General features: G+C 41.9%; 1 pseudogene; it reads right to left on the bottom strand.

Moving 5' to 3' along the window:
* Positions 1-10,677: 10,677 nt before the first annotated feature.
* On the bottom strand, positions 10,678-12,305 carry LOC119050899 (cyclin-dependent kinase 16-like; annotated as a pseudogene).
* Between the last annotated feature and the right edge of the window lie 370 nt (positions 12,306-12,675).

Below are 12,675 nucleotides of genomic sequence, written 5' to 3'. Positions count from 1 at the left end.
TAGCTCATCGAGAGACTTTATTTATTTAGAAAATTAACAGCAAACCGCAGACTGGGAAAAAATATTCACAAAACATGTAGTTCACCACAGTCTTCTATTCAGAATTCATAAAGAATACTTACAACAGAAACTTGACAAGAAAATAGCTAGTAAGCACAATATCATTTACCATCAGGGAAATGCACATTAAAACCATAAAGAACTAATGGAAATATAAAGTAATACAACTACTTTGTAGATATGTTTGGCACTTTTTATACAGTTAAACATACACCAGTACTTCGACTTAACAATTCCATTTCTAACAATTTATCCAAGAAAATTTAAAACATATGTCAAAAAAAGACTTATGGAAGAATTTTAATAATAGACAAAGCCAAATTATTTTCAATTGCACATAAAACATTCAGCTAGATGGACAATGTATTGAGCTATAAAATGATGACAAAGGTCCTCCCCTAGGAGAATGGAATGACAAATTACCATATACTCATTCAATTAAAGACTACTCAGGGTAATGAGGAACTAATTACTAATACATGAGAAAACATGAATAAACCTCACAGATGTTGTTCTGAATGAAAAGAGTAAAAAGGAATGAAGATTCTCTATTGTACTTCAATTTATTCTTGTATATGAAGTTCTAGAACAGGGAAAACCAAGTTAAGGTGAAAAAAATCAGAACAGTCCTTACCTAGATTAGGAAGTGGGTGTTGGTGGCAGAAGTAGTTTGTCCTGGAAGGGACATAGTGAAATTTCTGGGTAGATAGAAATGTTTCAGGTCAAAGTGTAGGTGTGAGTAGGTAAGCTTTACCTCTTTGGACAACCAAGAGAGGGACAACCAATTTAAAGACAAAAAACAACCCAGGAAAATACAGAAAATTAAACTGTAGGGAAGTCTGACAACCAAGGAGTTAAAGAAGAAACATTCATCCAGAATGGTAGGAGGGGCAGAGCTGGGCAGCCGGGGCAGAGGGGCTGCATGGCAAGGCAACTGGCAGGCTAGACTGTCTCACATTTGTGTGTGGATAAACTGGGAGGAACAACTGGGGAGAAAGACAGACCACGCAGCCCAAAGTTCCAGTGCCAGGAAAATAAAGCCTCAGAACCTCTGGTTGTAAAAACCTGTGGGGGTTGTGGTGGGGGAGAGTCCATTAGAAGGGCCTATGGGGCCCTAGAACATACACAAGCCCACCCACCTGGGAATCAGCACCAGGGCAGCAACTGGAAGAGCTCAATTCACTTGTGGGAGGCAGGGAAAGTGACTAAAAGCAGGGAAAGAGCCAAGCAAGCAGCATTGTTCTCTCTCTAAACCCTCCCACACTTATAGCACCACAACACAGTGAAACAGGTTGTCCCACCCCAGTGAATATCTAAGCTCCACCCCAACAATGTAACAGGCACACCCAAACAAAGAAATATGCCCCAAATGAAAAAACAGATCAGCCTTGGTTAGTGTGGCTGAATGAATTAAGAGCCAGCCTGCAAACCAAAGAGTTGCCAGTTTGATTCCCAGTCAGGGTGCATACCTGGGTTGCAGGCCAGGTCCCCACTAGAGGGTATGGGAGAGGTAATCACACATCGATGGTCCTCTCCCACATACATACATATACACAGATAAAAACTCCAGCAAAAGAACTAAGCGGCAAAGAGATAGCCAACCTATCAGATGCAGAGTTCAAAATACTGGTAATCAGGATCCTCACAGAAATGATTGAGTATGGCCACTAAATAAAGGAAGAAGTGAAGGCTACACAAAGTGAAATTTAAAAAAGTATACAGGGAGCCAATAGTGAAGGGAAGAAAACTGGGACTCAAATCAACAATTTTGACCACAAGGAAGAAATATACATTCAACTAGAAGAGAATGAAGAATCAAGAATTCTAAAAAATGAGGAGAGGCTTAGGAAACTCTGGAACAACTTTTAATGTTCCAACATTAAAATCGTAGGAGTGCCAGCAGGAGAAGAGGAAAAGCAAGAAATAAAAAACTTATTTGAACAAATAATGAAAAAAAACTTTCCCAATATATTTGAAAACATAATGAAGGAGAACTTCCCCAATCTGGCAAAGGAAATAGACTTCCAGAAAGTCCAGAAAGCTGAAAGAGTCCCAAAGAAATTGGATGCAAGAAGGCACACACCAAGACACATAATAATTACATTACCCAAGATTAAAGATAAGAAGAGAATCTTAAAAGCAGCAAGAGAAAATGAGATAGTTATTTACAAAGTAGTTCCATAAGACTATCAGCTGATTTCTCAAAAGAAAACCTTACAGGCAAGAAGGGGCTGGAAAGAAGTATTCCAAGTCATGAAAGGGAGGGACCTATGTCCAAGATTACTCTATCCGGCAAAGCTATCATTTAGAGTGGAAAGGCAGATAAAGTGCTCCACAGATAAGGTCAAATTAAAGAAGTTCATCATCACCAAGCCCTTATTATATGGAATGTTAAAGGGACTTATCTAAGAAAAAGAAGATCAAAACTGTGAACAGTAAAATGACAACAAACTCGCAACTATCAACAACTGAACCTAAAACAAACAAACTAAGCAAACAACTAGAATAGAATCACACAACTAGAACACAACTAGGAACAGAATCACAGACATGGAGATCACATGGAGACTTGTCAGCAGGGAAGAGGCAGGGGGAGAACAGGGAAAATGTACAGGTAATAAGAAGCATAATTGGTAGATACAAAATAGACGGGGGAGGTTAAGAATAGTATAGGAAATGTAGAAGTCAAACAACTTACATGTATGACCCGTGGACATGAACTAAGGGGTGGGACTAATGCTGGAGAGAATGGGGGTACTTACTGGGTAGAGGAGGATAAAGGGGAGGAGAAAAAGGGACAACTGTAATAGCATAATCAGTAAAATATACTTGAAAATGTTTCATACCATAATAAAGGTGTGGTTTCTTTAGTTACATACATTTGTCAAAAATTATAAAGATTATGTGTTTCAATATGTGTAATTTTGCCTAATAAAGATGAGAATTGAGTGCCAACTGAATTCTTATTGAGTAAGGGATAAACTAGATGAAATAAGAATAGCAAAAAGATGATCATTTTTGAAGCTGTGTGACTGGTACAAGGGGTTCATTATATGATTGTCTTTAGTTTGCATATGCTTGATATTTCTTATGATATTAATTTTAAATGATTGCATAATGATTCATTCATTCATCCAATAGATATTTTTAATGATATTTATGTGCCAGGTGCTATTCTGAGTTCTGATGACAGAGCAATTAAAATAACACACATTGCTACTGTCATGGAGCTCACATTCTAGTGGAGAAAGATGAAAATAAATAATATAGCATTTAAATAAACAACAAATAACTAAAAGATAAAGTATAATAGGTGGTCATAAGTGCTTTACAGGAAAAGTAGACAGAGAGGGCAAATAGTGAATAACAAGGGCCAGCGATGCAATTTTAAATACAGTGATAGACTTCCGCCAAGATGGAGATGTAGGTGGAGGAACCACCTTGCCTCTGTGCACAACCAAATCTAAGAACAACTATTTTTAACAGCAGTCACAACCAAGCCACACGGAAAATCGACAATACGGAGACCAAAGGACAACTAGATACTCAGCTGGACCGGTACCAGGAGCGAAGCCAGCAGCGGAACAGGTTAGCAAGAAAAAATTCCCGGGTGGTGCGCGGTGAGCACGCAAGCAGCCGAAAGCGCTGATCGTGAGTGAGCTAGCTACGGGAGCACACAGGGAAGAGGCGCGGCGGGTCTGTCGGTGGCGCATTTACGTGCGGAGAAACCAGTGAGAAGGGAAGCCTGCGCAGGGCAGCAGCCTCGCACAATTCCGATCGGATAAACAAGCCCGAGGCGTGTGGTGGGACTGGACGGGCTGGGCTAGCGGAGAGGACCGCCATTGCTCCCTCTCTGACCACGCCCCCACACACAGCGTCACAAACCAGCGACCTGGGTCTCCCCGTCCTGGTAAACAACTAAGGCTTCGCTCTGTTTACTTAACAGCACGAATAGACCAAAAATGGCTCTAGGACAACTCAGAGCCCCAGAACCGATAGATCTAAGCGATGAAGAAATAGCCAGTCTCTCAGATGCACACTTCAAAACACTGGTTATCAGGATCCTTACAGAACTGGTTGATTTTAGTCACAAATTAGAGAAACATATGGAAGCTAAATTAATTGAAATGAATGGTAATACAAAGGAAACCAATAGTAATGGAAAGAAAATTGGGACTCAAACCAAGGGAGTAGACCAGAAGGAAGAAAAAAATGATCAAACAGAAAAGAATGAAGAAATAAGAATTCAGAAAAATGAGGAGAAGCTTAGGAACCTCCAGGACATCTTTAAATGTTCCAACATCCGAATTATAGGGGTACCAGAAGGGGGAAAGGCACAGCCACCAGTGGAAAACTTATTTGAACAAATAATAAAGGAGAATTTCCCCAAGCTGGCAAAGGAAATAGACTTCCAGGAAATCCAGGAAGCTCAGAGAGTCCCAAAGAAGTTGGACCCAAGAAGGAACACACCAAGGCACATCATCATTACATTAGTTAGCCAAGATTAAAATGAAGGAGAGAATTCTAGAAGCAGCAAGAGCTAAGGGGACAGTCACCTACAAAGGAGTTCCCATCAGACTGTCAGCTGATTTCTCAAAAGAGACCTTACAGGCAAGAAGGGGCTGGAAAGAGGTATTCCAAGTCATGAAAACCAAAGATCTACAACCAAGATTGCTCTACCCAGCAAAGTTTTCATTTAGAATGGAAGGACAGATAAAGTGCTTCTCAGATAAGACCAAATTCAAGGAGTTCATCATCACCAAGCCCTTATTATATGAAATGTTAAAGGGACTTACCTAAGAAAAAGAAGATAAAAAAGATGAACAGTGAAAGGACTGCAAACTCACAGTTATTAAGAACCACACCTAAAACAAAAGAAAACTAAGAGGACAGCTAGATCAGGAGCAGAAGCATAGAAATGAAGATCTCATGGAGGGTTAGCAACAGGGGAGTGGGAGGAGGGGAAGGGGGGAGAAGGTACAGAAAATAAGTAGCATAGACAGTAGATAGAAAATAGATAGGGGGGAGGGTAAGAATAGCAGGGGAAATACAGAATCTAAAGAATTTGAGACACGTGTTCATGAACTAAAGGGGGAAATGGTGGGGGAGGGGTATGCAGGGTAGAGGGGAATGGAGGGGGGAATAGAGCAAATGTAATGGCATAATCAATAAAAAAAGTTAAAAAAAATAAAATAAAATAAAATCACCATTACAGAATCAAAAAGAAAAAAAAATACAGTGATAAAGGACTCACTGAGAAGGTGATATTTGAGGATGGTCTTATTTGAAAAAAGTAAGAAACAGATCATGAAAGGGAACAGAAAAAGCAAATGTCCCAAGCTGGGGGCATACCTGGCATGTTCTAGGTCAGCAAGGTGGAGAGGGAAGCATACCAGTAAGGAACCTTGTAGGCTACTGTCACAACTTGGTCCTTAATTGTAATGAGATGTGAATCCACTGAAGGGTTTTAAAGAGTGGTGACAGGACCTTATTTACATTTTAATGAAAGTATTCTGACTCCTGTGCTGGGAATAAATTTACGAAAGCCAAGATGGGAGCAGCAAGAACATTCAGGTGACACAGTAAACCTAGAGAATATTAGTTTGTATCTGTGCTATAGCTATGAAAGTTGTGAGAAAGTTAAAGCTGCCAAGTTGTACTCAAGAATTACCTAATTTTTTGACCTATAAGACACACCAGACCATAAGGGGCACCTAGGTTTTAGAGGAGGAAAATAGAAAAAAAAATTTGAAGCAAAAAATATGATAAAATATTTAATAACATAAATAACAGGCTGCCCCCCCCCAGCAAGCCAGGTAAGCTATATTTGGACTATAAGATGCACCCCCATCTTCTCCCAACTTTGGGGAGAATGGTGTGTCTTATAGTTTAAAATACAGTAGTTCTGAAGTTCCAGGTGTTGCCCTGACCACAATAAAGATGAAGTTACCTTTTGTAGAAATGGGAAAGTATGAGTAAATTTGGGGGTGCTGACTAAGCACAGTGGATACCGAAAATATCTTTAACCCCTCCATTTTTCTGCTTTTAAATGCAGTTGTGTTGGTACCTAATGCCTGCATCTATCCAGTAATAGGTGGGAGTGATAGCCAGTGACACGAGAAAGACAGAACCGACACAATGCGAGCTTCACAGAGGGATGGAAAGAGCGTATGCCCTTGCTGACCCTGGTGCCACTGAAACAACTCTGAAACTTTGTATTTCTGGATTTCCTATTATGCAAGATAAAAATTTCTATTGTTTAAGCCACTTTAGTCAGGTGTTCTAGTATTTGTAACATAAAGCATCCCTCTTTTTTTAAAGATTTTATTTATTTTTAGTTATCTTTAGAGAGGAAGGGAAGGAGAGAAGGAGAGAAACATCAATGTGTGGTTGCCTCTCCTGTGTCCCCTGCTGGGAACTGGCCCGCAACCCAGGCATGAGTCCTGACTGGGAATCAAACCGTGATGCCGTGATCCTGTGATCATGTGGTTCACAGGCCTGAGCTCAATCCACTGAGCTATACCAGCCAACGCATCTCCTGGAAACTTTACGAGACCACAGACTCCTAAACACTACCCCAGTCTCTGTAATCTAGGTTAACAAATCCTCTACGCGCTGTTCGTGTGCTCACAATTTGAGAACCCCTGTTCTGTACTTTAAGGACCAGGGACAGATGAACAAGAAGTTTCATTAGATTCTCCTAAACTCTGACTTCATAACGCTGGTTCCATCAAGGTGGGACTGAAAATCTGCATCACGTGAAAGATCTCTGCTTATATCTTGGAAACTGCAAACATTATCTATGGGCACAATCACGGAAAGTTTGAAGCAACTGTCACCACAGGTTTATTCTCCTAAGTGTAATTATTCATGAGTGATATTAAAAATAGCTACTGGAGGAGAGGAAGGTATTAAGGTCTCAATGTTAAAAATATCCAGACCTGTAGGGATTTTTTATGAGTTTATTTGAGCCAAATTGATGACAATCACTGGGAAGCGAAATCTCACGGGGCTGAGAAAATACTCCAAGAAATAGTATCTTACTACTTATTTTATACATTAGGATCAATAGGGAAGATGTAAGGGGGTCACATGAAACCCATTGAAACAAAGCAGGAAAATCTCTGGGCTCGGATTAAAGTAGAATGAATAGGCACATACTTCTCTACATCGGTGGGTATAGGATAGTTAACAGTTAACAACAAACACCATAACAATAACAAAGATGGATTTGTGGTCTCTGCTCTGGTGCAATGATTGCGCGCTGTGGAGTCTGGAAAATGAAAATTTTCCTAACATTCCAAAGGTATGTTATCACAGATGCAAAAAGACAATAGGCAGACTCCGTTAAGGTAAAATTGACCTTTGTAAAGGAAGATGCTGGCCTAGGACACTACTACCTACCAACACTCGCTTTTAGTGAGAACGTTTTCATTTCAGACCACCCTATGTGGTCACTTTTGGTCTCTGAATTGGTAAGGCTGCCATGCTGGCCTCCCCTAAGCTTGTCAGGTTTAGTATGTGACCCCCCTATTTTGTCCACAAAGGTCCACTACAGGCTCAAGAACAGCCCTACCTCTCAACAAATCACATCACAGCCGAAGCTAATTTCACAGCCATTGCTGATACTTTTTCTACATGCATACTTTAACCACTTCACCTATAATCCCCAAACTCAGTCCTCACTGTTAAATTTCTGTACCAGTTGCTGTCAGCAGCTAAGTTTTTAAGCATGGCCAATCACGTTCCATGCATTCTGAATTTAAAACATTTAAAACTAATTTAGTGGTTTTATCCAGCATTAGAGATTGCAGTACACTCTCATTGCTTTCCTGACTGAGGCAACATGTAACACCAATGCCACTGTGTGTTTTGACTGTCAGAATGATTCATTATGTCCTGTATCAACTTTTTTATACAGAGATGCAGGTTATGTCAAATAATTTGAAGAAAAATTTAAACCGAAGGTCATTAAAGTGCTTAAGACACGTTTTCAAATCAGCTGAAATTCAGGTACATTCTCTGAAATCACTTGAAGTCTGTCCCCCAATATTCACATTGTCTGAAAAAAAAACCCAAAACAACTGGGCATAGCGCTGAGCGGTAAAGCAATGATCAGTGACAGCTGTAGTTCAGGGACACCGGAAGCAAGACCTGCACGCAGCCGACTGTTTCATTCTTTCCGCTGACAGTTGCTGGACTAATATTTGACACAGTTCAGCCCAAAGATTCAAAATCCACTAAGAACCTACTAAGTGCCAAGCTCTGTGCTGCATAAATCCACACATATCATCTCCCACATACTTTTTACCACAATTTAAAAAGATGAAACTGGAACTCAGAGAAAATACTTTCACCACGGCTCTAGGACCAGGGTTTTTGGAATCAGATGTCTCTGATTCCAAAGTGCTTCTTCCTTGTATAGCTTGTTAGGATTGTGTGTATAATAATTTCCTGATTCTTAAAACCACATAATGTTGTGAAAAGCCTATATCCTAACATGTAAGAAAATAAGCATATTCCATGCTTCACTGTAAATTTCAGAAGAGTAGTCCCAGTGTGAGACAGTCCACGACAGCTGTAAGTGGTGACATACTAATCTCTGGGACCTTCCCATTTCCTTTTTCAGAGGACAGAATGTGGAGAAAGAATGGGTAAAGGAGGGCAGGCAAGAACCCAGGCACTCGCCGGGTCCCCACCATGGGGTAGGGACCCGTGATTATTTTGCCCATGTTAACATGAGCCTCCCCACCTCCCAGTGGTGAATCTTAATCTTAAATTGGTGAGATCAATTTTTCCAGAGATTCCAGGGTGACTCAGAGGTGCTATTGGGATTAAAATTTAGTTCTGCTTTATCGAAAGTAATGTGCTTTTCCCATCACGCCTTTAAAACATATATGACCCCTCCGCTCCCTCTTCCTGGAATAAAACTCTCATAACAGAATGTCAGGCAAAAGAGCAATTGCTTCATTTCCCACGGTAGAAAGATGCCTCCTTTGACCACCTGACTTTCGTCCCAATTAATACCCCAAATTATATGACTGCATCCCTTAAAAACTTCACTTTCAGGCAAGCGCTTGAGCTGCTGTTCTTCCTCTGCCTCTGTGCTGCTGAGCTCTGCTGTTGGGTTTCACCGGCTCTGATCTCCCCTGGGTGTCTTTCTGATGCACTCGCTGTGAAATAACTAAAGGCTGTAAGGAGGAAAACCACCAGCTGAAGAAGTTTACAGTTTTGGGATTGAAAAATTAAATGAAACTGCCTTACAACCCATACACTTCATTTAAAATGCAAATATTAAGTACAGATTGATTTACTTTAAATATTGCATAGGCACTTTCACTAAGAAGCTGCTGGTTTGTAATCCATTTATGCACTTACAAAATAAAAACCTCACAATCTAGGATGCATTAAAAGGACCACTTTATATAAAGAGCAGGAAAATTCTCATTATAATGTTTTCTCTCATTTTAATGAGATTCTCAGCAGTTCTCGGTATCGTATTTATCAGTGCACATTTATCAAAAGTACAAAGGCTCAGGCCTCCACGTATAGTTAATCTACAATGATTGTCAAATGCATTCTAATTGATTTAGTGCCCATTAAAATTTTATTTTGAAATATAAAACACTCAGATGTATAATAAATATATGATCAGTTAGTCATCTAACACAACCAGAAAAATCACATTGATTATAAATTATTCATAGTGAAATGGTGTCTCAGCAAAATCTGTCGACCATCTCAGTCTGAAAATTAGATAAATAAAAAGAAAAATCAAGATTTTAAATGGATTTTCATGGTCAAATTGGTATTGTGCTTCAAACTCTTATTCATGGTTATAAGAAAATAATATAAAAGAAGGCCAAGTATCCAAGTATTTATATTACTTTGGCTATATTCAACTGAATAAGAGAAAATAAAAAATGTTCCACTAAAATTATAAAGATTATTCATTTTGAATTTGTACATCATATCAACAACTTTTCCAGAAATCTAACACACTATGAAATAAATCTGGATAAGCCTGAAGATATCTTCAAAAAAACAACTAGATGAGTTTAGTACTTATAAAAAATAAATTTAAAAAAGCAGACATATAAAGTTTAATACATTTTAAGCATTAAACTCTTTGAAATAAAGAAGCAGATTAGATACAAATTATATCTATCTATAAGCAGATTATACAGATATATTTACTAGTGAGAAAGGAAGACACAGGGGAAGAGGGAGCGAGGGAGCGGGGCGGACGTGGGGAGAGGGAGGCCTGACAGCATAAAACCCGGAAACCCATCAGAGAATTGGCATACTTGACCATGGTTGGTGTGGAAAGGAACTGGTCAAATAATTATTTGCAAACTGAACTGGATGAATCTAGTGGCCACGTAAAGTGGGTTGGGTGCTTGCTAGATCCTAACTTTTTTTTTAAGGGAGAGATGAGAGCTCTGTTAGCACCCAGCACCAGACAGGATGTCAGGACAGGCAGCAGGGAACATCTGGGCAGGCAGCATGACTCAGGCAGGTAGGCTGGCAGCTAGCAGGGAGGGTGCAGTTGGGCACTGCCCTGGGAGGGGCATGGAGTCCCTCCAGGCACTGCCTGCTGGGACCTGGGTCTGTGGCTTAGAATGTGGTGTCCACTACACGGAAAGCTGGCCTGCCCAAGTCAGGCATCAGTGATGAGCACAGGCTGGTTTCCTTTTGTAGCTGGATCTCCTTTAATGCAAATGCGGAAGCACTGTCAGGAAGTGTGTGAATCGGCTCTCCCAGGCTGAGGAAGAATGGATGTTTCAGAGCAAGCATTTTCTGCAGAGATCCAATTTTGACCTTCAAACTGCATCAGCTTGGTGAGAAGATTAGACCCATCACTATCAAGTCTGGGTGCGTAGCTCCAAAGAGCCTCAGCATGGGTACTTGGGGTAGTTGTGTGTCTTGAACTCTTCCTTGGACAGGATGCCCCGTTATGTCTTTTCATTTGCGGTTCCCAAGATGTGGAAGATGAAGTCCAGCTGCTCCTCTGCTCTGAGGCCCAGGAAGAGTGGGCCAGCCTGTGGCTATCTCATAGAAAATGCAGCCCACACCCCATACTGGGTGGAGTGATGTGTGGACCCCAGCAGAATGCCTGGGGGCGTGTACCACAGAGGCACCAACTCACTGGAGTGAGTCTTCATTAGAATTGACTTTGGCTAAGTCAGGCCAAAGTCGGCCAGCTTAATCTCTCCTCTCTCGCTGATGAGCACATGCTGGGGCTTGAGGTCTTAGTGCAGCACCTTCTGCCAGTGACAGGAGGCCAGGCTTTGGAGCAGCTAGAACAGGAAAGGTTTCACATTGTGTATGTTGATGACGTTCCCACAGTCATCCAGGTATTGCTTCAGGTCCTCGTCCAGGAACTCAAAGACAAGGGTGAGGACTTCTCCCTGTGAATAATGTCATGCAGTCTGACTCTGTTGGCATGTCTGAGGTCCTTGAGCAGAGTCACTTTCGGGATGGTGGTACACAGTGCCCCCTCTTTCTGCTCCAGTCTGACCTCCTGGAGTGCCACAAGGCTGTCGGTGAGCTGGCTTTTGCCTTGGTAAATGGTGGCATAAGTACCCCTGCCCAGCTTGTCCAGCTAGATGTTGGTCTCAAATTTTCCAGAGACAGTCTTGGACAGCCTGACACCGCAGAGGCGGTAGCTGAGGGGCTTGTGGAAGATGAGGCTGTTGAAAGTCAGCTTCTCAAGGTGAACCTGCGACAGCCAGATGCCAGCTAGTAGTGATGGACACTTGTTCTAGTCCTCTGGAGATCTTGCGCCAGGGAAGTTCACGCATGTGCACTGTCACTGGTGACTGCACCTCATCCAAGGATGTGGCTGCGAAGCCAGATCACTTTCCCCGTCAGGTGCCATCTCCTAGTCCTTGTGTACAATCTCTGGTGCCGAGCTGAGTGGTCCAGACCAGAGTGAAGTTCCCCAGGGGCAGCACAGTGGGGACCTCTCCAAAAGCACTGTCACCTCACCGCTGCCGCCACTCTCATCCAGGCTTACCTGTTCAGGAACTGTTTTGGACTTGTCTACTAGAGAGTGGCCCTTTGATCCACAGCCACCAACGTGGTCGTGGGAGCAACCTCAGCAGAGCCCAGCCTACTCAGAGACCACTAGGTCCTGCGACCTCCTTCTCCTCCTGCATGATGTGGGCACCAGTCCCAGAAGTCTCGCACCTTAGCTGGAGCCGGGAGAAGCTAAGGGCTGCTGCTGGCTCAGGAGGAGGCATCGGGATCCAGCTCGGCCTACAACCTTGGCCACTGCGGGCGATGCCCCTGGACTCGTGGGCGCCAGGTTTGAATCCAAGAGCTCACAGAGGCTCACGGCTCAGAGTCCACTGCTCCCAGAGACCAGGAAGATCCCAGGGCCCAACAGCTTACCAACCAACCACTTCGCGGGCCGCGCTCCTTGCCTCAGAACTTCTTAAATTATTATTTCTTTTAGGTTATAAGAAATGCACAGGAATATTCAACAAAGGCTAGAAACTCTAATCTGACACAATGTATAGCACATTCATGTACAAGGGTTGACTTAAAAAGCTGCATTAACATATAGTGTTCTTTGCAATTTTGTCCAGCACATCTAAGGGTGTATTGCTT

This window comes from Artibeus jamaicensis, unplaced genomic scaffold (genome assembly GCF_021234435.1).
Source record: "Artibeus jamaicensis isolate MK-2021 breed Jamaican fruit bat unplaced genomic scaffold, CSHL_Jam_final contig_867, whole genome shotgun sequence".
Taxonomy (NCBI): Eukaryota; Metazoa; Chordata; class Mammalia; order Chiroptera; family Phyllostomidae; genus Artibeus; species Artibeus jamaicensis.
The sequence above is the reverse complement of the archived record's forward strand: the minus strand, read 5'-3'. Positions and strand labels throughout refer to the sequence as shown.